The sequence below is a fragment of the Rhynchophorus ferrugineus genome, unplaced genomic scaffold, assembly GCF_030347505.1.
Source record: "Rhynchophorus ferrugineus isolate W39M unplaced genomic scaffold, kcgeb_rfMv2 rfM1, whole genome shotgun sequence".
Taxonomy (NCBI): domain Eukaryota; kingdom Metazoa; phylum Arthropoda; class Insecta; order Coleoptera; family Curculionidae; genus Rhynchophorus; species Rhynchophorus ferrugineus.
Genome location: NW_027472580.1, coordinates 39,263,276 through 39,284,898, shown reverse-complemented (window position 1 = coordinate 39,284,898; position 21,623 = coordinate 39,263,276). Strand labels below are relative to the sequence as shown.

The following is a 21,623-nucleotide window of genomic DNA, read 5'->3' as shown; positions in this document are numbered from 1 at the left end:
TATTGGTATCTGAAAATCTCTATAAACAGAATCAACCGTATCTAATTCAAAAGATAAATTTATTAAGCCTTTTACAAATTTATGGTGACAATAAAATACTAATAACAGGTTACAGCTAGCTGCTGCCGATATGACGTTATGCTGGTATTTACATTCATGTTTTTTGCTGCAAATCATTGATGATTTACTATTAGGATGAGTTTGGTGTAGATATTGAGCTGGACTTATTTACAAGTTGGTATGTCAACGATTGCTATATAAACATTAATTTCTGCTTTATTTTAACTTGGATACTGTCTGATTTACATCGCTGTATTTTAGCGTAGTATGTTTTTAAGATGTAAACAGGATCAGGCTTATTTACTGTTTACCATTTATCGCTACTGACTTGAATTTATTTTGTTGTTACTCATTCTATAAACACGGAAACGATATAAATATTACTGATTCTAAAGGTTTTATTTTATATGAATGGATTATTTATCTGAAACTTTTAAAATCCAGGAAACGTGTTCATATTAATTGATAACAAACTTATTATATTTAATTAAAATTATTGTTTATATTTCATCAAAGTGATATTAATTAATTGAAAGCAATATTGCTTTGTAGCGATATATATTGGTAAAAACGTGAAATATATGTTAAAAAATTGTTTAACAAAGTAACCTAACTATTAAATTTGATGGTTTTGACATTTATCTATATAAAATAACTTAGTATTCCGTTCGCCGTTAAGTAACATTTTTCATTTAGTATACTAATCAACAAACCCCCGTTCAAGCTGTCAATAAACTCTCAGACAACTTTTATAGTAGTAATTAATTAATCAACTGTTTCTAGACGATTACATCCATGAAAATTATTCGAAAGTGTGGATATCACCCATTATTTTTAATTGGCAGACAAGAAAAAAGAGTTTTCTTTGGCGTTTTGTGACTGGCGATTGAAAGTGGATCCGCAGCCACATTCTTAAGCGAAAGATGTCATAGGCTAATCCAGGAGAGCTATCCACATCGTTATCGTAGTGACATATTCAAATTATAAAATTTTGCACGAAGATATAGTATATAAATTGTTTCAGAAGAGACCAGCAATAGCGAGTAACAGAAGCAAAGTGAACATTGTTTTAGATGGAATGTTCTGTTTGACATAGCATAGAATGTGGGATTTTTAAAGTCCTCAAAATGTTTCATAGTACCAGCATACCTCCTAAAATAGCTATTTAGTTAGTTTCAATTAAGTTTGAAAAACCAATTTAAACAAATCGGTTATATTACGTCAAATTCATATTTCAAATAAATGTTGACGATTTAAATGTAAAACTAAACTGTGAGTATATGGTGCATGTGTTTTATATAAATATATTTTAACTATGTTTAAGTTATTCGCGTGACCTACAATAATCCTAATTATGTTTGATAAAAAATAAATGAAAATATCACTCAAAATAAGAGATCGGTGTAAAGAATATACATTCAGTCACAAAAATGGTTATTGTGAGGACAATTTTTATCTCCTTCAAGCACTTTTTTATTTATTTGTTACTTGTTATATTTGGAAAATCAATAAAATTGTTATGATAAATAATTGACGTTGATAAGTAATTGTATTGCCTCTGATCCCCACTGTCGAAAGTCAAAAGCAACCTTATTTTATTATGAACAAGCAATATTAATCTCGGACAATTCTCTTTGAGGACACTTACTTAATTTAACGACTTTTGATTCTCAATAGCATCATGTGCTAAGCGTATCTCACTTAACGCTTTTTTTAACAAACTTTGTCGCCAACATACTGAATGTAGTCGTAACTACTTAAAATAATTTATTCCTTAAAGAAGTAGCATGGTACCGACCGTACTAATGCACATGCTACTGGTATTCAGTCTTTAGTATCATTTAAGGTAATGCCCGAGGCGGTAGACGCTATAAAATACAGATGTTTCGATATTTTTTATACTTCTCCTTATGTATATATTCAGTACTTTAGGTTAATAATTTTCACCGAAATGTAGTTTTTTTGCATTAATATTTTTTTTTGTTTAGTTAATTTGTAGTCAATATTTTGTTTTGCTCATATTTAAATTATAAATATTATATTTACCTGTGATCTGTTTCGTGAATAACATCTGAAAAAAAATAATATAAATTAGATATATTTTCAAAGTCTATTTGGTATATTAAAGATGAGTAAACAGTAAGTAAACCCAATGTTGTCCGTGGACCCCTTAAGGCCCTTACCTTGAAGACCTTTAATAATTTTCGAGGATAAATATGTATATTACAAAATTTGTATGAGACTTAATAATATTGTTACGGTTCAACGTTCACTAGCTTTGAGCTAGCTTAAATTTTTAATTAAGCATGCTTAATATCGATATTGAAGCATGTATCAATCGATCTGATTCTGAAATTTGTAATGTAGAAAATTATATACAAAAATATTTGATTGATATTAAGATATTATATAAAATAAGCTTATTACGTAAATCAATTAACAATTTGTTGTTATTGTTACCTTTAATATATTTGTATAATATTTGATATAAATCTCCCCTATTAAAATGTGCTTATATATCATATTTCTTCTTTTTGGCACCAAAAATTATGTTTTACTTTATTTTGGGTTAAGTGATATTAAATGGATTTAATGCTATCTTCTCTAACCAACAAAGTTAAAAAATGTCAATCGTATATCTACGAAACATAATTTTCAGTGCTTAATGGAAATATTTTATAGTTTATTGCTACCTAACTGGTATTATATCATAAAAATTTAAGGATTTTGCAAATATAACATACGCCAAAGGATGTAGTATTCCTAGTTCCTATTACTATTTTATGAAACCTATTTCGATATGTTTTAACTTACGTATTATATAATACTCAAAATCACAGATATTTGTTATTGTAAATAAAGCAATAACCCTGCGTGCCAAATGAAATATTTCGAATTCAAAAATACATATTTTTACCAAATGTGAATCTGTTGATGACAAACTTATCAAATCAAGAATATGACTAACAGACCACGTTTACAAAAATATGTTTCTTTCATAAAACATTCTTTTTGAAAATAACACCTATTAGAGAACATTGGATTGAAGCTTGTTTCAAGGAGAAGAAGAAAAAGAAGAAGAAGTAACTATATATGTTGAAGTTTAAGCTATAAATATCGAAGATGATTTATGGGTATGAGTGTTGAGATAAAAAAAACAGATAATGTTGAACCGCCAGCAATTTGTATTGTTCTTATCCTATAATAAGGCATTAAAAATGCTCAAATGAGATATGCAGAATAAGATAAGAGAAAATGTTCCGTCTGTAACTCGGTTTACTTCATATTAAATTAATTTACCAGGTCCTATTATTCATAAAAATTATAAAATGTATCTCAACGGTTTTGAGTCAAGATATTACAAAACGTACCAGTCCAGCAGAATTTAGTGATCTTATACTGGAAAGACGTCTATAGAAGGAAAAATCACAACTTCTGTGATCTAACCTAGAGCGATTTGAATAACCTTTAAAAACATAGCGTTTTCATGATGACCCAAACAGTTATATTAATTTAGATTTATTTTGTTGGAAATTAATTTTTTGTATATGTCACAAAATTATATTATTATTTTTGTATTGTTTGGGCTCGGCACAGAGTTCAAAGTGATCAGTTGGTAGTAGTTAAAATAAGTAAGTATTTAAAATATATAAATAAATTTCAAATATATAAATATGTAGTAGGTATTAAGCTAAATTGTATGTATATAGTAGAATATAAAATACGTGTAGTAGATTGGTTAAATAAGGTTTTTGTTTATTTTTATTTAGTTATTTGAGCGATTATAATGTATATATTTTATTTTAAAATGTTTTTTTATTTTAAAAATCAAAGTTCGGCTATTTTTTAATTTTTAGTGAGCTCCTTATTTATTTTTTAAAGTCGATTCGTTCGATATTTATTTTATAAATTACGTAGTTATTTTATTTATTATTACAATGTGTAGACCAACTAAAGCTGCAATCCGTATGAAGAAGAATATGAATAAAGAAACCTAGCCTAGTAGTTATCTACAATATTTCTATGGGATCTTATATGCTATAGTTAGTGCTTAAAAAGCAAACTGAATGGCTTTTACACTGAGCGACTTCATAACATTATACACAACTATCTGATTATTTTAGATACTATGTGAAAACTTTGTACGTGCCTTTGAAGCTTCAGCGTTTCCCTCCATTTCCCCCTTTCCACCCAATAGATTATAATATAGCTCCAATGGGACCACCTGGGAAGTGCACTCTTTGTAATAAAAATAATTATATATATATATATATATATAAATATATATATATATAATACATATAAATTATCCCAAGTCAAGCAACCAGGCATACCCGTCAGATCGGTGACAAAATATATAAACAAATATTTTACGTTCTGGCCGACCCGCTGCTAGTTCTTAGATGTTACAGTAGATATTCGTCATTTCTGTTATACCTAAATTAACTTAAAGGACCCGTAATTTATAAAATCAAAATCTGCCAACGCTGTATCGCAAAATGCTGATAGGCAATTTTGAATCGGAAGGTATATCGAAGTGTACCAAAACATTTTTAAGCGGAGTTATTTAATTTTAAGCAGTGTTATATAAGCTTTTGTATTATTTTCGGTTATTCCCGTATTATTCGAACTATTAAAGAGTTATGACAAGTTTAGACAAAAAAGTATTAGGAATAGTATAGTATCATTAAATAGTATAGTCAATAAATTAAATAGTATATCATTAAATAGTATAGTTATAATTAGTGTAGTATCGTAAAATGATATTTTGCATTTTTTGTAGAGAGAACAAATTAATATGTCCGCTCTATCCAAAAGTATATACAGCTCCTATGAAAGAAGAACCCGAAAATTTTATCGCAACATAGATGAAAGAATTCGAAGAAAATTCGAGAATAACAAGAATCGTCTCTCCCTTCTGTTTACAATATATTTAATATGTCTGGTGAATAGAGAACAGCTAAAAGAATTCTTCTTGCTAAGGACTGAGAGTAATTAATATGGTTCTGGAATTAACAGAACATTAATATTAATTGCAGGTAATAAATATGTTATTTCGTACATCAAGTATTGAAATGCATGGTGCAAAGAATATTAACAATTAATATAAAGCTTTTAAAAAGAGTCATAGAATTATAATAGCTTGAAATTTGTTGATAGTTCCTCCCCTCCTAGCCTGATGTATTTCTTGATTTTGCAATATCTATTCTAGAAGAGAAATATGAAATATGAACATTGAAATATATGAAAATAATGAATTATATTCAACACTTAAAATTATATTACCTACATTATTCGCAATGATGGCAACACCGGACAAATAGAAGACTTTATAAATTAACAATGGATTTGTTAACATTTTAAAGCATTGATAAATATTAAGGTGTTTAATGATTAATGCAATAAGATATGGGACTATATAATATTTTTTTGTTCGAACTTTGTATCGATTATATTTATTATGTTCTTTATAGGCTTAAGTTTAGAAAAATCAATAGTTAATTTAATGATTGTAAATAAATTCCTTTAATGTACATTTCTAATTTGTAAAAAATAAATTATCTAATTATGTTCGTTATTGTTCCTAATATAATATAGTAAAATGTTATGCATTAACTTTGAGTATTACCAAATGACAGTAACATAAAACTGGACAAAGTCCATGGAACGTTACGTTTGCTTAAGTTCGTCGAAATTAATTTTAATTTGCGATACACATACTAATTTATTTATCCTGCACTTGTATTGCTTGTAAATTGATCTAAGTAGAAATAAAATATATCACTAAATTAAATTATAATTAAGATTGTATTAACCCATGATGTTTTATTAAAAAAAATGTTTTAGAATGATAAAATAATTTATTATTTGTGTCGTGTAAAATTATATTCATAATATTAACAAATAAATTAGAACTAAATATAAAACCATTGCTGATTTACTACCCATTTTAAAGTATTAAATAATATGTAGCGACCTTGAGGCATGTCGAATTTTACATTGTGGAATCACGGTCTACAAAATACCCAGAAATATAATGCCAGATGTTGAACACGGGCGGGGTGCCAGCAGCGCCAACTAGAACCAAATAACGAATAGCTGGCAACCCCGAGACGTTTATCTGAGATGTTATAGAAGGGTATTTCCAATCATTCAGTTACCAACAATCATTTTAGACGTGCCAGCATCGACTGCCCAAGCCTCGTCACCAGGTAACACCGCTGCCATCCGTTTTATCTATTTTGTATTTTCCACATTTTTATATTACTTCAATAAATAATGGTTACATATTGTAAACACCACTGTTTCATTTCGTTTTACCTCCATTCACCGAGCCATATCAATTTACCCTAAAAATATATTTTCTATTGTTCTTTGTCAACTAACACTAGCGCTAATAATGCTAATCTTCTGTAACCAATTAAATTAAAGGACCCTCGTTATCTATAAAAGTGTCAGTCGTATATTTACGAATCAGCATCACAATCAATGCTTAATTAATATACAACTTTTACAGCCCATTGCTATATCAACATATAACACGTTACTATCTGACTATGATGTCATACTATGAAGGTTTCAAATGACAAAGATAATATTTGTTTTGTCTGAATATTTGGCCAAACACAATCGTAAAGGTGGGCTCAAGTGGATTCGTTTGTTATATAAACAAAACAGAAGTGTACCTTGTTTATCGAAAGTATTTTGAGGCAACGAAATGCGTATAAACAACGGCAAAATGTCACATTAGCATTGAATAGAAACCGAAAAAATAATAATAATATTTACTTCAAATAATTCTTGTTGTACATCAATGTTTCCAATAAACACGTCATCTCATAAAATATTGTACCGATGCAATTATTTAGTAACATATAGTTAACGTCGTCTGCAATGATTTTACATGACACATCTTTTCGGTAACATTGTCTGAAGCGGTTGATATTTATTTCGGGATGTTCCTTACGAGGTAGGTTTAAATTCTGAATAATTTGAAAATCAAAACATCTTTTTTATTTAAATAAATATCTAAAAAAAATAAGACACTAGTTAATGTAATTTTTTGCAGTAGGCAGTTTTGCATTACATTAATATTGTGTATTATTGTGCACCAATGTATTATATTGTTAAGTGATTGGCATTGATAAGGTGTATAATATACATTCATTAAATTATATTCCATCATGTGCTACAATTTATACCCATCTTTCTGGTAAAATGGCGATATCGTGTCGAAAGAATGTTGATTAGGTATCATTTTTCGAACTCACACAACATTTCGAAATCATGTGCCTACTAAAAATAGCAATAAGAAGACGCTATGTCTGGCGAGTAGGCTGGGTGCCATAGGAATTCTATACGAGCTACAAAAGTATATATTTAAAAATTTTTAACAAGTGTGCCACAAGTGGCCGATCGCTTTTATGCAAAATTTTGACTTTGCGTCTGTTGTTTCCTTGCAAGAATACATCGTTCATTTAAAAAATTCTTATGCTAGCTATTTTTCCTACTTTTACAACTGTCCCATCGCATATAAATGCCAGGAAACATCAACAGCTAAACCATCTGAAGGTTCTTTGAGAATTTGAGCTGGGTATTCGATTAAAGAGCCTTGCAATTGGATTCAGTCCTTTGCATATCGAATTTTATATCATGGAATAACGGTCTACAAAATACACAAAAATATAATCCCAGATGTTGAACACAGGCTGGGTACCAGCAGCACCAACTAGTACACGATAACGAATAGCTGGCAACCCCGAGACCTTTATCTGGGAGATTATTGAAGGGTGTTTTCATTCATTAAGTCACTGACCAGCGTTCAGTTCAGACGTACCACCGACTGCCCAAGCCTTGTCTACAGGTAAATCCACTATATACAGCCGCTTCCATTTATCTATTTGTATTTTTTATAACATCAATAAATAACGGTCACATCATGTAAAAAACAACCACTGTTTCATTTCGTTTTACCACGATTCACTGAGCCATATAAACTAACATAAAGTTCAAAAAAGCCTGGATTTTTTGTCGTTGATATCAATTATCATTTTTAAATCGTTGAAACTGTAGCGGCCTTGAGGCGTGTCGAATTTTACGTCGTGGAATAACGGTCAACAAAGTACCCAGAAATCTAATCCCAGATGTTGAACACGGGTGGGGTGCGCCAACTAGAACCCGATAACGAATAGCTGGCAACCCCGAGACGTTTATCTGGGATGTTATTGAAGGGTATTTCGACTATCGTTTGGTTTAGACGTGCCACCATCGACTACCCAAGCCTCGTTAACAGGTAACACCACTGCCATCCGTTTTAATTGTATTTTTATATTTTCATATTACTTCAATAAATAACGGTCACATAATGTAAACACCACTGTTTCATTTCCTTTTACCTCCATTCACCGAACCATATAAAATTTACCCTAAAAAACCAAAAGCGATAAGTAACCTTTATCATGCAAATCATAATCATATTAGCCGCCGTCTTGAAAGAACTATAAACTCTGAATGAAATTTTGCAAGAATTAACAGAAAGCCCCAATAGAATAAACAAAAGGTTAAAAATAATGTTAATGAAGTTAAAGCATTAAAAATAAAGATACGAATCAATTATAGGCAGTTCTAATTATATTTGACAAATTACATATGCATTCAAATTACATAATTTTTCCTTTGCTATTTTCTAACATTACCATTTTCATATGTTTTCCAATCTATCATACTATCAATACTAAATGTTCAGTTATCGGTTTATATCAATATTGTAATGTGAATTAATTTCATACATGATACTTTATTCAATAAATGGGTTTTGTTTTAGTGTAGAGTGTATCTGTTTACTAGTAACTTTATCTATTAATAAATCAGGCCGAAACAAAGCGAAATATTGCCGGATTTAGCTAGTTTTGTACCACTATTTTACATAAATCATTAAAATTTAGGAATAGGTTTTGATATATTAGTTAATGTAATATATTATTGTTCAGTTGTGTCATGTATTTTAATAAAATATTGGATATCGTAAAAAATCGATTATTTCGATTATGCCCTAACACTAGAAACCTGTTTCATTATGACACTAAATATTTCAACACCTGAAAGATCGAAGTTAATAGGGCGGTATAAGATGGTCAGTAAGTAGTTAGTAAATTATTTCGCTGATAATGTAGACATTATCATCAGCTGTCGAACTAGGAACCTCACCGTATGGGTTTATTGTTGGTGGTTTACTAATGGTGTTTCAATTACACGATATAATTTCTAAAACACTCAGAGTCTTATCCTGTCTGGTTACTAGCGTGACTAAGAAGGTTATTCCTTGTTGGATTTTACACTCTTGCCTATGGAAAATCGCAATTAGAAACAATTACAAGCATATCTGGCGTGCATTACTACTACTAATAATAATAACTACTAACTACTGAACTAACGTAAATTAATTAAACCTAAATTGAATTAAACTAAACTATAATATTCAGTTTCGCATTATAATTACCAAGGTAACAACAAAGAATATTTTGATTGTTAGAGTTGGACATTTAGACACTGTTTCATTTCTGCATTTAATGTACTGGTGATCAATATATTTATACAGCAGCTTAATTCGCTTTTTAGTTGGATATGGTATAGCACATATTAGTATATTATATATAGGTATATTACATATTAGAATAACGGCCTACAAAATACCCAGAAATATTATCCCAGATGTTGAACACGTGCAGGGTGCCAGCAGCGACGTCCAGTAAACGATAACGAAAATCTAGCAACCCGAAACGTTGCCATTGTGACGTGTTATTCAGTGACTGACCATCGTTCCGTTCGTCCCACCATCGACTGTCCAAGCCTTGTCTTTTATCTATTTGTATTTCATAATATTTTTATAACATCACTAAATAACGGTCACATATTGCAACCATAAAGGTTTCATTTCATCTTACTTTCATTCATCGAACCATATACACCCGACAGTATCATCAATTTGATGAGATTAGAAGAGTGTGCTGAGGTGTCATGAGCTGCTAAAACTAAATGAAATCATTATTGCGGTGTACTAAAGACAACAACTCATTAAATTGAAATATAGCCCCCAGTTCTGATTACCACTTCCTAGATAGAATCAGAAATTCGCTCGAAACATTTTTAAGCTTGAAAAGTGAGAAATTTTTTGTAATGACATACATAAAGTTGTAGCATTTGATCTACAATAATACATATGTGTTATAATACATAGTGTATTTATATTCTATAGCATGACTGATACGACCGTGCAGTTTAGAAAGAACGTGTTTGTATATATCTGTAAGATGCCTTGCCTTGATAATTGATATAAAATTGCAGCCGAATAAGTGACAGCTATTTTCTATTAAAATAAAATAGTTTTTAAGAGAAATAAATAAAGCGTTTTTGTTTTAAATATCACACGTCTCAATACTAGCACAGTCTATGGGATTCTGAGGAGCTCATAAGGCTGTTTTCCTTTCAATTCAGTGAATGAACCCGAAGCAACTTATTTATTAAAAAAACGAAACGTGTCAAGTTTGGATTGGCCGAAGATTTGGATCCTTTCAAAGTTACGCCAAGCATTCCTTGATATAAAGATTAGTCTAGCGGTTTAAGGTTTAGGAAAAACTATCGCAGTTCATATTAAGTGCTGCTAATTAAAATCTTCCGATTCAGGGTGCACGGACACCAAATTCGGGTTGCGTTTGCTCAAGTAGGGACTATTGAAATTCGATTACATAAAAACTTGGAACACCATTCAGGTTATACTAGCAAAATTTAAATCAAAATAATGCAATTCTGAAGATAATCAAAGGCACACTTGTGGGTGAAGGTGCAGTCGATACTTTCAAATAATTTTATTGTAACTGTAAGTTATCCAGACGGGATAACAACCACGTACACCTTTTTAGTTGTTTCTTCAACAGGGATCTGTTATATCTGTGAGATATATTTAATGAAGGGTTTCGTTTATTTAAAATATATTTGGATCAACAGTATTTTCTGTACAAATGAACAAATCGCGATTTGTTTTATTAAAATTAAATATTTTTCAATTAAAATAAGAAAATAAAGACTTTTTTTAAACTTACCGTACATTTTTCATCACTTTATTCATGTTGTTAGCGACAATTGTAAGATTACTATTATGTATATACAAGAACAAAGTTTAATAAAAAGTTTTAATTTAAAACTTATTATTACTATTGTACATGTATTGATACCTGGTACTACCTAACTCGGCGTTAAGAAGATAGCTTGAAAATATTAATGGACTTCCTTTCGGGTAATAGAACACGAATAGTTTCGTTTTCTACATAATTAATTAAGAAAACGTCGATGTTCTTTCAATTTTCTTCGTACGTATACGATCATAATGAATATTTATGGCGTACTAGAGTAGGTCTAGTGGTTGTCAGAATTTTTATAATCTTCTTCAGTGAACAATCAATCAATTGCTTGAAAGTACTCGCCAATGAGTCCCATTACAAGTTAACTGAAGCCTAAGAGCACTAATCAAAATTAATCGCGTGTTAAAGTTAGCTTTATTATTGATAATCTGTGTTTGGTCATTAAAGTTTTGTACAGAAAAGTTAATAAGAAATTGATTTATTCTAAAAGAAAATGAAAAAATATTAATAACTTATATTGTTTTTACATAGATTATATTATAGTTGTTTTCTTCATGAACTTTTAGGGTAAATGATGTGACTCGATGAATGGAGGTAAAACAAAATGAAACAGTGGTGTTTATATTATGTGATGGTTATTTATGGGCTATATAAAAAAATTTGAAAAATACAATTAGATAAAACGGATGGCAGCGCTGTTACCTGGAGAAGAGACTTGGGCATGGTAGCACGTCTAAACCAAACGATGGTTGAGCACTGAATGAATGGAAATACCCTTCAATAATATCCCAAATAAACGTCTCGGGGTTGCCAGCTGTTCGTTATCGGGTTCTATTTGGCGCTTTCTATCTATTTTGCTGGCACCCCGCCCGTGTTCAACATCAGGGATTATATTTCTGGGTATTTTGTAGATCGTTATTCCACGATGTAAAATTCGACATGCTTCAAGGTCGTTACAATACTCCCCTGCCAGAATTTTACATACAATTATTTTAAGCAACAAAAATACAAAAATGTATGAAAAAAAAATCAAATGCAAAAAAATGATACCAACCAAAATGTGCTGCATAAAAAAGGCTTTGAAAAATATGATAAATCGAAACGGTTGTGGTTGGTACGGCTGTTGATATCTTCCGGTCCTACAGATACCGTTGCTTCATCAACGACGTTGAAGACAAGCTATTTTTCGGACAGGGCTCCCTTAATCGACGCTTTGGGAGGATCGATTATTCGACAACGAGGTAGCTTATTTTCTTCGACGACGAGACGTTGGCAATTCTAGTACCTCGGCGAAGACATGATAAGTCTACGGTGACTGCAATCGGTACCTAGCTTCTGGAGCTGTTCTGTGACTAATCCGTAGTCACATACGTTACGGTAATTCAGAAAAAACAAATAACGGCGGTATCCGAACGAAGCTGCCCAAAGCCTTTCAAATCAAAATGTCTGTCATTATGACGGAAACGGCGAGCTAAGGAAGACATTATGATTTAAACAACGCCGAAAGAAATGTTTAGCTGAGACACTGATGATTAAGCAGTGATGTAAAAATATCTATGAGTTCAAAAGATTGTGAAAGAAAATTTTGACAAAAAATTTTAAAAAAATGAATTGGATATAATGAAATGAAATTTAAGCTTCATTGTTCTAGCACTAAAATAAAATTTAATGAGGAACAAATCTATGAATAAATGTAAATACCCTTCAATAACATCCCAGATAAAGGTCTCGGGGTTGCCAGCTATTCGTTGTCGGGCTCTAGTTGGCGCTGCTGGCACCCCGCCCCTGTTCAACATCTGGGATTATATTTCTGAGTATTTTGTAGACCGTTATTCCACGATGTAAAATTTGACATGCCTCAAGATCGCTACAAACTATATTTACTTGATTGTGACGAATGGTTTATAAGTACTTAAAAATATAGTATATAGTTAACACTAAAATGTTTCAGCTGTGTAATTACAATCTATACAATATCTTTGTACATCTTCAGGATGTTCAGAAGTTAAAAATTCATGATAAGTTAGTCATAAAACATTAATTGACAATAAATTTTGTTGTTACTTGTACTTTTATTCAATAAAATAAAGTCCTAGACCGACCTGTGTGGTGAGTTTATTATACAAAACGATATTTTAGGTTACAATAGAAATTAAGCGGTTTCAATAACTAGTGAAAGATGGCATGTAACAAAAGTATGATTATGAAATTAACTCTCGATGTTTTGTGTAACAATGTATATTAGTAATACTTTCCTTATAATATAAGTAAAGAATCCGTAACGTAAATGAAGATCGAAACTTATCTAGTAATGTTACAAGAACCACTTTTAATTAGAGAGCATTCATGTAGGTGTTTCCCCTTTTGTAGTAGAATGACACATATACATATTTATATATTGGTCTATTAACTATTTAAAAATGAAATTTAAGGATAATATCCGTCTTTTCAGTCATAAGGGCAGCACATATTAGAACGTTTAGAATAAAATTCTAATCATTAATTCTTTACCAAACTAAAACATTTTTGATATTCTTTAAATCAATTTACCTACATTTTAAAATTAAGGAACATTTCATATATAACAATTAAAAAATCATGTCGGTACCGACTTCAAAATGACCAGTTGGTAGTAGTTAAAATAATATTGTAAATAGATAAATAGGTTTAGGTAGGTATTAAGCTAAATTGTGTGTATATAGTAGAATATAAATTATGTGTAGGTTAAATAAGGTTTTTGATTATTTTTATATAATTATTACAACTATTATTAGGTATGTATTATATTTTAAAATGTTTTTTTGGGTTAAAAATCTAAGTTTAATTATTTTTTAATTTTTAGTGTTTTTAGTTTTGTAGAGTTCCTTATTTATTTTTTGAAATGGGTCCATTTTTTTTGTTAAAAATATTTTATTCTTCTCTCTTTAATGTTAGATATATACTTAATAAATACGCAGTAATTTTATTTAATATTACAAATAGTAGACCAAGTATAGGTGGATCCCGTATGAGGAAAAATAGGTATAAAAAAAAGTGACTGAAAATACGGAGCGCTTCAGACGTCGGGATCCGCTACCTAGCGTAGGTGATTTGACCAATGTTTTAGTTAAACTAGAACAACAAAAGATTTTGTCCGCGCCAGGAAACGAACCCGCGACCTCCGTTCGGGAGCCAAACGCTTTAACCATTACACCATAGAAGCAGTTGTGTGCAATATTTTTATGAGCTATATTTAGTACTTATAAAGCAAACTGAATGACTTTTGTAGTGAACGACTTCCGATTTTCCGTCACATAAGCTTAGCAATAACATTATACCCAAATATCTGATTATTTTGGATACAAAATAATTTCTCTCGATTTCCCCCTGCCCTCATCAGATCCTGACTTGGTTCCAATGGGACCACCTCGGAAACGCACTCTTTCGAATAAAAAAAGAATTTTGAAAATCTGTCCACAATTGACGTAGAAATCGGTGAATAGACATTAAAAAATTATAAACAGCCGAACATAGAACCCCCTCATTTTTTGAAGTTATTAAAAATATTAATAGGGGTTTGTTTCTTTTTTTTTTCTTCCATAGATTCTTCTCCAATTATGCATGTTGTTGTTTTTCGTTGAGCTCACCTATGGTAATTACTATTCTAGTTAATATTAGTTCATCCCTGGTATCACTTCTCCATCTTTATTTTACAGTTTTATTATAATTTAAATTAATAATAAGTAAATAATAGATTCTATATTCTACATTTTAATTAATGTCTATATTTTAAAACACACATCTACCGTTAAAGCACAAATGGGCTAGAGATTCGAAAATACCTCGGCAGGTTAAATGATTTCATCACGTAAAACAAAAAAACAAAGCAGTTTAGATTTAAAATTAAAGAACTGTAGTGGATAATTGAAATATAATTCAAACTTGGCCTAAAATCAAAGATATTTAATAAGCCTATTCCCCTATCGGGACTTATGGGGTTTAAATATGTGGTTGCACTGAAACATCAAAACAATATGTAATTCAACGATTCTAAAACAAAATTCTTCGATTAAGGCTTATCGCTACGTAGCCAACGAAGAACTACACGAAGACTGCGATAAGTTAAGTTTATTTACGAAGTAATCCAAGATTTTGCCTTAAAATATGAAATAAGGCTGTTAAGTTACAGCAACGTAGAAACAATACAGGTACTGAACAACACGCAGTATATCAGGCAGAATATTAACTGTGACCTAAGTAGTCTAATTTAATTTTAATTTGGGTGATTAATTTATCCCACACCCGTTCTCCTTGTATATTGATGCAAGTAGAACTGAATAATAGTCATTAATTTTATAAATTATGATTGTACTAAGCATATCTAATGTAACTAATTAAAGATGTAAGATGTAACTAATTAAAAAAACAACTGTTAAAGAATCAATTCTACTTTACAATACAACATTTGTATAGAAGCAAAAACACATTTAAAATCATACAATGGAATAATTTATTTCGAAAATATTATATATATATATATATATATATATATATATATATATATATATATGTATACATATATATATATCTGAGAATATTGTAAAGTACAATACTCTTTAAGTCACATGTTGCTTGTAAGATTCTGCAGAATTTAAGAGGTATTCCGCTACAAATCTGTATCCAATATCCGAGCCAATGTTTTCCATTAGAATGCAACCCATAGAATAGTTAAATTATCCAATAACCTTCTAGAAAACATAATCGCTTTTAGACCACCCGGTACACCAGCAGCATAATATAAAATCCGAAGATATAGAACGAAAGAACAACGAATATCTACAGATAACCAAGGGCCATGTCAGTATGTTGAAAAGGCACTTATTCCGCTGTAATTCACGGTAATGTTTTAGCACGGCTTCATTTAGTCGTGCCGTCCTTGTCGGGACCGCGGCGTCGGCCCGTCCGCGACAAGAACGGAGAGACGCGGTTTATGTCATGTTTTGTTTGGCGAAATTGTCTGGACGTCTTGTAAAATAGGTGCTAAGTGAGATACGCAGCACTTTAAGATAGGTAACAGTGGGTTTAAATTAGTACGGATATTGTACAAGGCCCGTTGCCGTAATAATTCCAAAGTTTCCTTAACTGTTAGGAAAATCAATTAAATATATCAGAAGTGCGTTTTCTTGTACGTGTACCGAAGTGGGAGTGACCAAGCATTTACCTTGTAAAAGTCAGAAAAACGACCCGATAATAAACGTAATCGTTGAAAAAAATATAATTTCAACCGAGGGTTTTTTTAATCCTCCGAAGACAAATTGTTATTTGCCCATGAAGAAATTCCATTTGTCCGATATCAGACACCGTGAAATTTGTTGACATTTACTGAAAACGCCTTGCCTAGATTAATGCTTTTATTATTAAAATGTTAATAGGTATATTTTCGCGCTAATTTTAAACATACAATTTAATTCGATAAGAATAAAACTTAATTTACCGTTTTAGTGATCAATAAGGCAAGACGGTTCCCTACCACTATGATAGTCGCAGGTTCGAATCCCCTTCAGAATATGCTTATATTTGTGTTTGTGACTGCCTAACTGTACAACTATCTCTGTTAGGCCAATAATAGAGGTTTGATCACTTTTATTCGAAGCATTTGACACAGGAATGAACGTCATTTAAGATTTCTACTAAATATTAATCCGGATTAATCACTGACTGAACCTAATGCTTAACGTGGGCTTCGAACTATAGTCCTCGGAATTAAGGTTATTGATTGGCGAGTGACCAACTAGAAGATGATCCCAGAATAGATCCGGTGTTACACACCCTGGTTGCTGGCGTAACTGATAATCTTCCTTATTGAATTTTGCATTCTTAGTTTAAGAGCAATTACAACTATAAACAACCACAAACGTAAATTTACGACCACGCCCCTGCAGGATTCGCAATAGTAGGAGTACCATCCTATAACCATGACTATTGCTTCAACCAACGTACTCCTCTACGGATCTAATGTCTAGTTCAAGTTTGTTACATCCAACCAGGTGATAAGGCTTCAAGTTTCCCAAAATAAGCTCCTGAGAAAAATTGTAAACGCTCCATGGTTTGTTAGAAATATTCAAATCCACAAGGAAACTGACACTCCAGAAATAAAGCACTTCAAAAGCACAACTCAGCTCAAGTTCATCTGAAAACGCGGTTGTTCGCGAGCTGGTGAACATGCTGGGAGCTTAGCACCATGTCACGGCTAGCCTCCCTTTTTTCCAAGCTGAAACGACTTCATACGTCGCTGCAGTCATATCTTTAGCCCCCATACAATATCCCAGATGAGATATGTTGATGTGCCTATAATGTAATTCGTATTAATTTTACTTCGGCAGTATATTGCCATTGACAAAATTATATTTTGCAGAGTATAGAAGAGCATAAAAAAATAAAGAAAATATTGAAAAATTGGATAGGATAAGATAGTTGAAGGGGTATCCTCAATGGAGTGCCATATTGATTTTCTTATATTTGCTCCAGTATAAATAGTGGACGTTTCAGAGCAGTGTTGTTGTTGTGAAACATATATTATATCTCAAAAAATGTTACGACCTAATATACATGACTATATAAAGTTAGATGTATTTTAGAATGATATTATAAAACAGCCATTACCGGAATACATGGTGTAAGCAGTAACAAATAATAATCGTATTGGACTACATTTGTTAAAATAGAGTTTCATATATTTTGTAATTCTATTTCGAAATTACTTAGTAGTATTTACGCACTAACGATTTTATTTAAATATTCATCTCGAAATTTAGTAATTGTAAATCAATAGCTCATGTTTCAAAAATTCTCTTTGTCATTTTTAAATCGAGTATATTACAATTTTATTTATAAACCCAAAGGCTTTTTCTTAAACCCAATGAAACTCACCCCTGTCCTAATAACTTGCAAGTGTCCTTTTGGGACATGACTTAAGTTTTGTTCCAAATTATATTATGACATATATATTTATGTATTTATATATTATATCTACATTCATCACTGGAAATAGATTTTCCATTAATAAATATTATTAGTGCAAAGGATATATTTCCTCATAAAGCGGATATAGTTTATTTCAATTGAAATGTTTTTAATGACATTATTTTACTAAAAAGAAATGCCCTTTTTGATAAAAATTACGTTTGTTATCTACACTATAGCTTTTTGATGCGTATTTGTATTTGTTGTTTCCATAATATCTAATGTGATCACTGAACACGCTATAGCATCAATTCTAATTTTTAATGAATCTGTTTTATAAATAATATCATATACTTTTTACAGTCACATAATCATTGACGTATAATTTTATCTCGTTCTGTTAGTATAATTAGACTCTTAAACTGCCTATTACATGATTATTCACTCATTTGATAGCATTAGTAGCTTGGCTTATTATAATTTCGATGTTTTTTTTGCTTAAAATACAGATGGGATTTCAACTTCTTCAGTAGCGTTAAGCGGACACATTAAAATAATTATTATTGCTGATTCATTCCTATACAAGAGTATAGGCAGACTTAGATTAAGCTGGAACTATTATCGTAATAAAATAAATTTCCTAGCCTGAAGACCACCAACGATATAGAAATTAAACATATATTGGGATGATTTTGAGATGAAATTAACTAAGCACTCAGCAATATTTTACTCGACATATTTGCGATTCCTTGATATAAGAATTTGTCAATAATGAAACAAATATATATTTCTAGTACAATTTTAAAATGTATTAAAAATATATTATTGTAAGCCCGCTACTTTAGAATATTTGTAATATTTCTACATTTTTATGTTTCCGCAATATCAGTATTTTTTATAGGCCCTTGATTCTATTCACTTTAGGTCTTCCTACTGTTGCGATAGTCGCGGGTTTGAATCCTGCAGGGGCATGGTAGTAAATTTATGTTTGCAATTGTTTATCATTCTGGTTGTCCAAAAGACAAAAATATAAAACCCGAGAAGAAGAATGATCCCAGTCACGCCGATGTGGCTGTGTGACTGGATGTCTTCAGAGAAGTTCTGAAGAAGTTGGTTACTCGCCAGTCAGTGGGCTCAATGACAATAATCGTGGTTTGGAGCCATCGTTAAGCAGTAGGTCCAGTTCAGGTAAAGGTTATTTAATTAAAAGGAATCTCTTAAATATAACCAATAAAATTAACGAACACTTATAGGAGAACACTTATAGGCAGGTCAATGTAGGTATGCTTGGAAAATCAAGTTGATTCAACAGTTCATTCGAGTTATTTACAAATTATTAATTCGTTATAACTTCAAAGGCCTTCATAAAAAACTTCATGAATCCTTTCATCTTTACTTGTTGTGATTTTAGACATGACAATGTGACACCTTATGTGGTTTATTCGATTTTCATTTTAGCTCTACACGCACATTTTCAAAGTCAATTTATCTACTTATCGACATAAGACTAATAATTTGAGATATAACCTCATTTTTGTTAAGAATTTATTTGATATTAGTTCCTCAACTGTTAAATTGTCAGAATAACTTGAAGAAAGCTTAAATTCTTTAAATTAATATTAGCTTTGTTTATATTCGATTTTTACATCCTAAATCTATTATCACTAATCCGCAAATTTTATAGTGGTTGAAAATGAACGATTCGATTTTTGAAAGGGAACTGATATACACCTGGGACACTATACATGCATTGATCTGTTCACACACATGCACAAGTTAATAAAATATGAAATAAGGACATATGAAATATGTTCCCAAATATGTTATATTAATCAAATATGAGCTAAATTCTTGGTATTGTGAAAAATTACTTACAAATAAAAATGTAATGTAATTTTATGGAAATATATCTATTATATAAAAAAACAGTAAGTAATAAATATCAGAAAAAAATCGTATGTCTCACTAAGTAGGCGCTTATTTGGTTTCGTCTGATACTGAACCATCAACAAATGTTCCTTTAAGGCGGGTTTCAATGCGTTTTCTGGTGTTAGAGTATTGTTGTTAGTCTGAGTAAAATAGCCACCGCACTTGGGTTAATTATTCCCAGCGCTGTTATTGTCAGTACCACTTACAGGTTAATTCTAGATTTAAGTTGGTTTCATTGCTAAGTCCTGATATTTTGCTACTTTTTTCACTCCTTTTTCGATTACTGGTTAGGTGTGGTAATGCTAATGATATTGACACATTGATCCAACTATTTTCTTTCAACAAAAAACCTTGCCTTAAGTTTGTTTTTTATTTTCAGTAGGCTAACTTATAATCATAGAGAAATAGATATTTAACTTTATAGGAAAATTTTAGGGAAATGTTTCGCGACGTCCAACATATAGAGGTCGCCACTTTTAACATATTACTCGTTTTAATCGCTATGTTAAGAGCCGCGACGGGTTCTGGTTGATTCACTTTGTTTTATGGTTTATTTATTTAGTTTGTACGCCATTTTCAATGTGCCTTACATAGAGAACAATGTGGTCAGCTTTTTATAACCTTAATAGATTAAACTATTATTTTATTTTATTAGTCTATGTAAGTCGGTAGTTGAAATGCATTCTCGCTTTAAGAAGTGTTGTGTGCTCGGATGAACAGATAGTGATGAAATGTATCATCTCTTTCCTTTAAAAAAGTACCCGGCGATTTTTAACAAATGGATAGAAAATATTAAAAATCCTAAACTGGTTGGGTTAAGCATGAAACAGATTTATGTTCGTTACCGAGTGTATCAAAGACATTTTTGTGATACATTTAAATTTTCCTTTAAGTACCTATGAACAATTTAGTTATGGTGAAAATATTACCATTAGCCCAGAATATGTACAAATGGAGGTAGATCAAAATCGAAATGATACAGAAGGTAAATTGAAGGTGTCAGTCACAGTTCTGTTCATAATTGTTACCATTAATTTCTAAATTGTCTTACTATATTTGTAGTGCCTATTTCCATTGTTCCAGGCCAACAACCAAACAAACTCGAAAAGGTAATGGTAAAGCTTGTATTAATTCAGCCAGTACCACCCTTTCTGCTCATTCTTACCGTTAATTATTTGATTCTATAATTTGAGTTCCAGATGTTCCTATAAGATCAAAGAAAGTTTTACGTTGTACTGTAGTACATGCAAGTTAGTATACATCTCAAGTTATTTAGTAAAACTTTTGAAGAAAAATTTAAATGTCATTTTTGTTACATATGACTATGAATAAATCAGTAGAGCCACAAATTGAGAGTGATATTTTTTGTGGCAAGACAACATCTCATGCCCCAGACTCCAACAAAATTGTTTTATTATAGTGTCGGTAGGTCTTTGAGGTATCTCTTTTATTTTGTTCAGCGATATTGCGACGTTAATAATATAACAAAAATTTTTATCAAATGGTTAAAAAAAAAATTAAAACCCTTCAACTCTACATTCCATAATGATCTTT

The 21,623-nt window shown here is 30.9% G+C and overlaps 1 long non-coding RNA gene across 1 annotated transcript in view; it reads right to left on the bottom strand.

Annotated features, from left to right (window-relative positions):
• The window catches only part of LOC143197112 (uncharacterized), a 250,567-nt gene that overhangs the window by 208,047 nt on the left and 20,897 nt on the right, over nucleotides 1–21,623 (bottom strand). The window contains exon 2 of the long non-coding RNA XR_013005930.1: nucleotides 2,107–2,131. This is a non-coding gene — a long non-coding RNA (uncharacterized LOC143197112). The remainder of the gene's footprint in view (nucleotides 1–2,106; nucleotides 2,132–21,623) is intronic.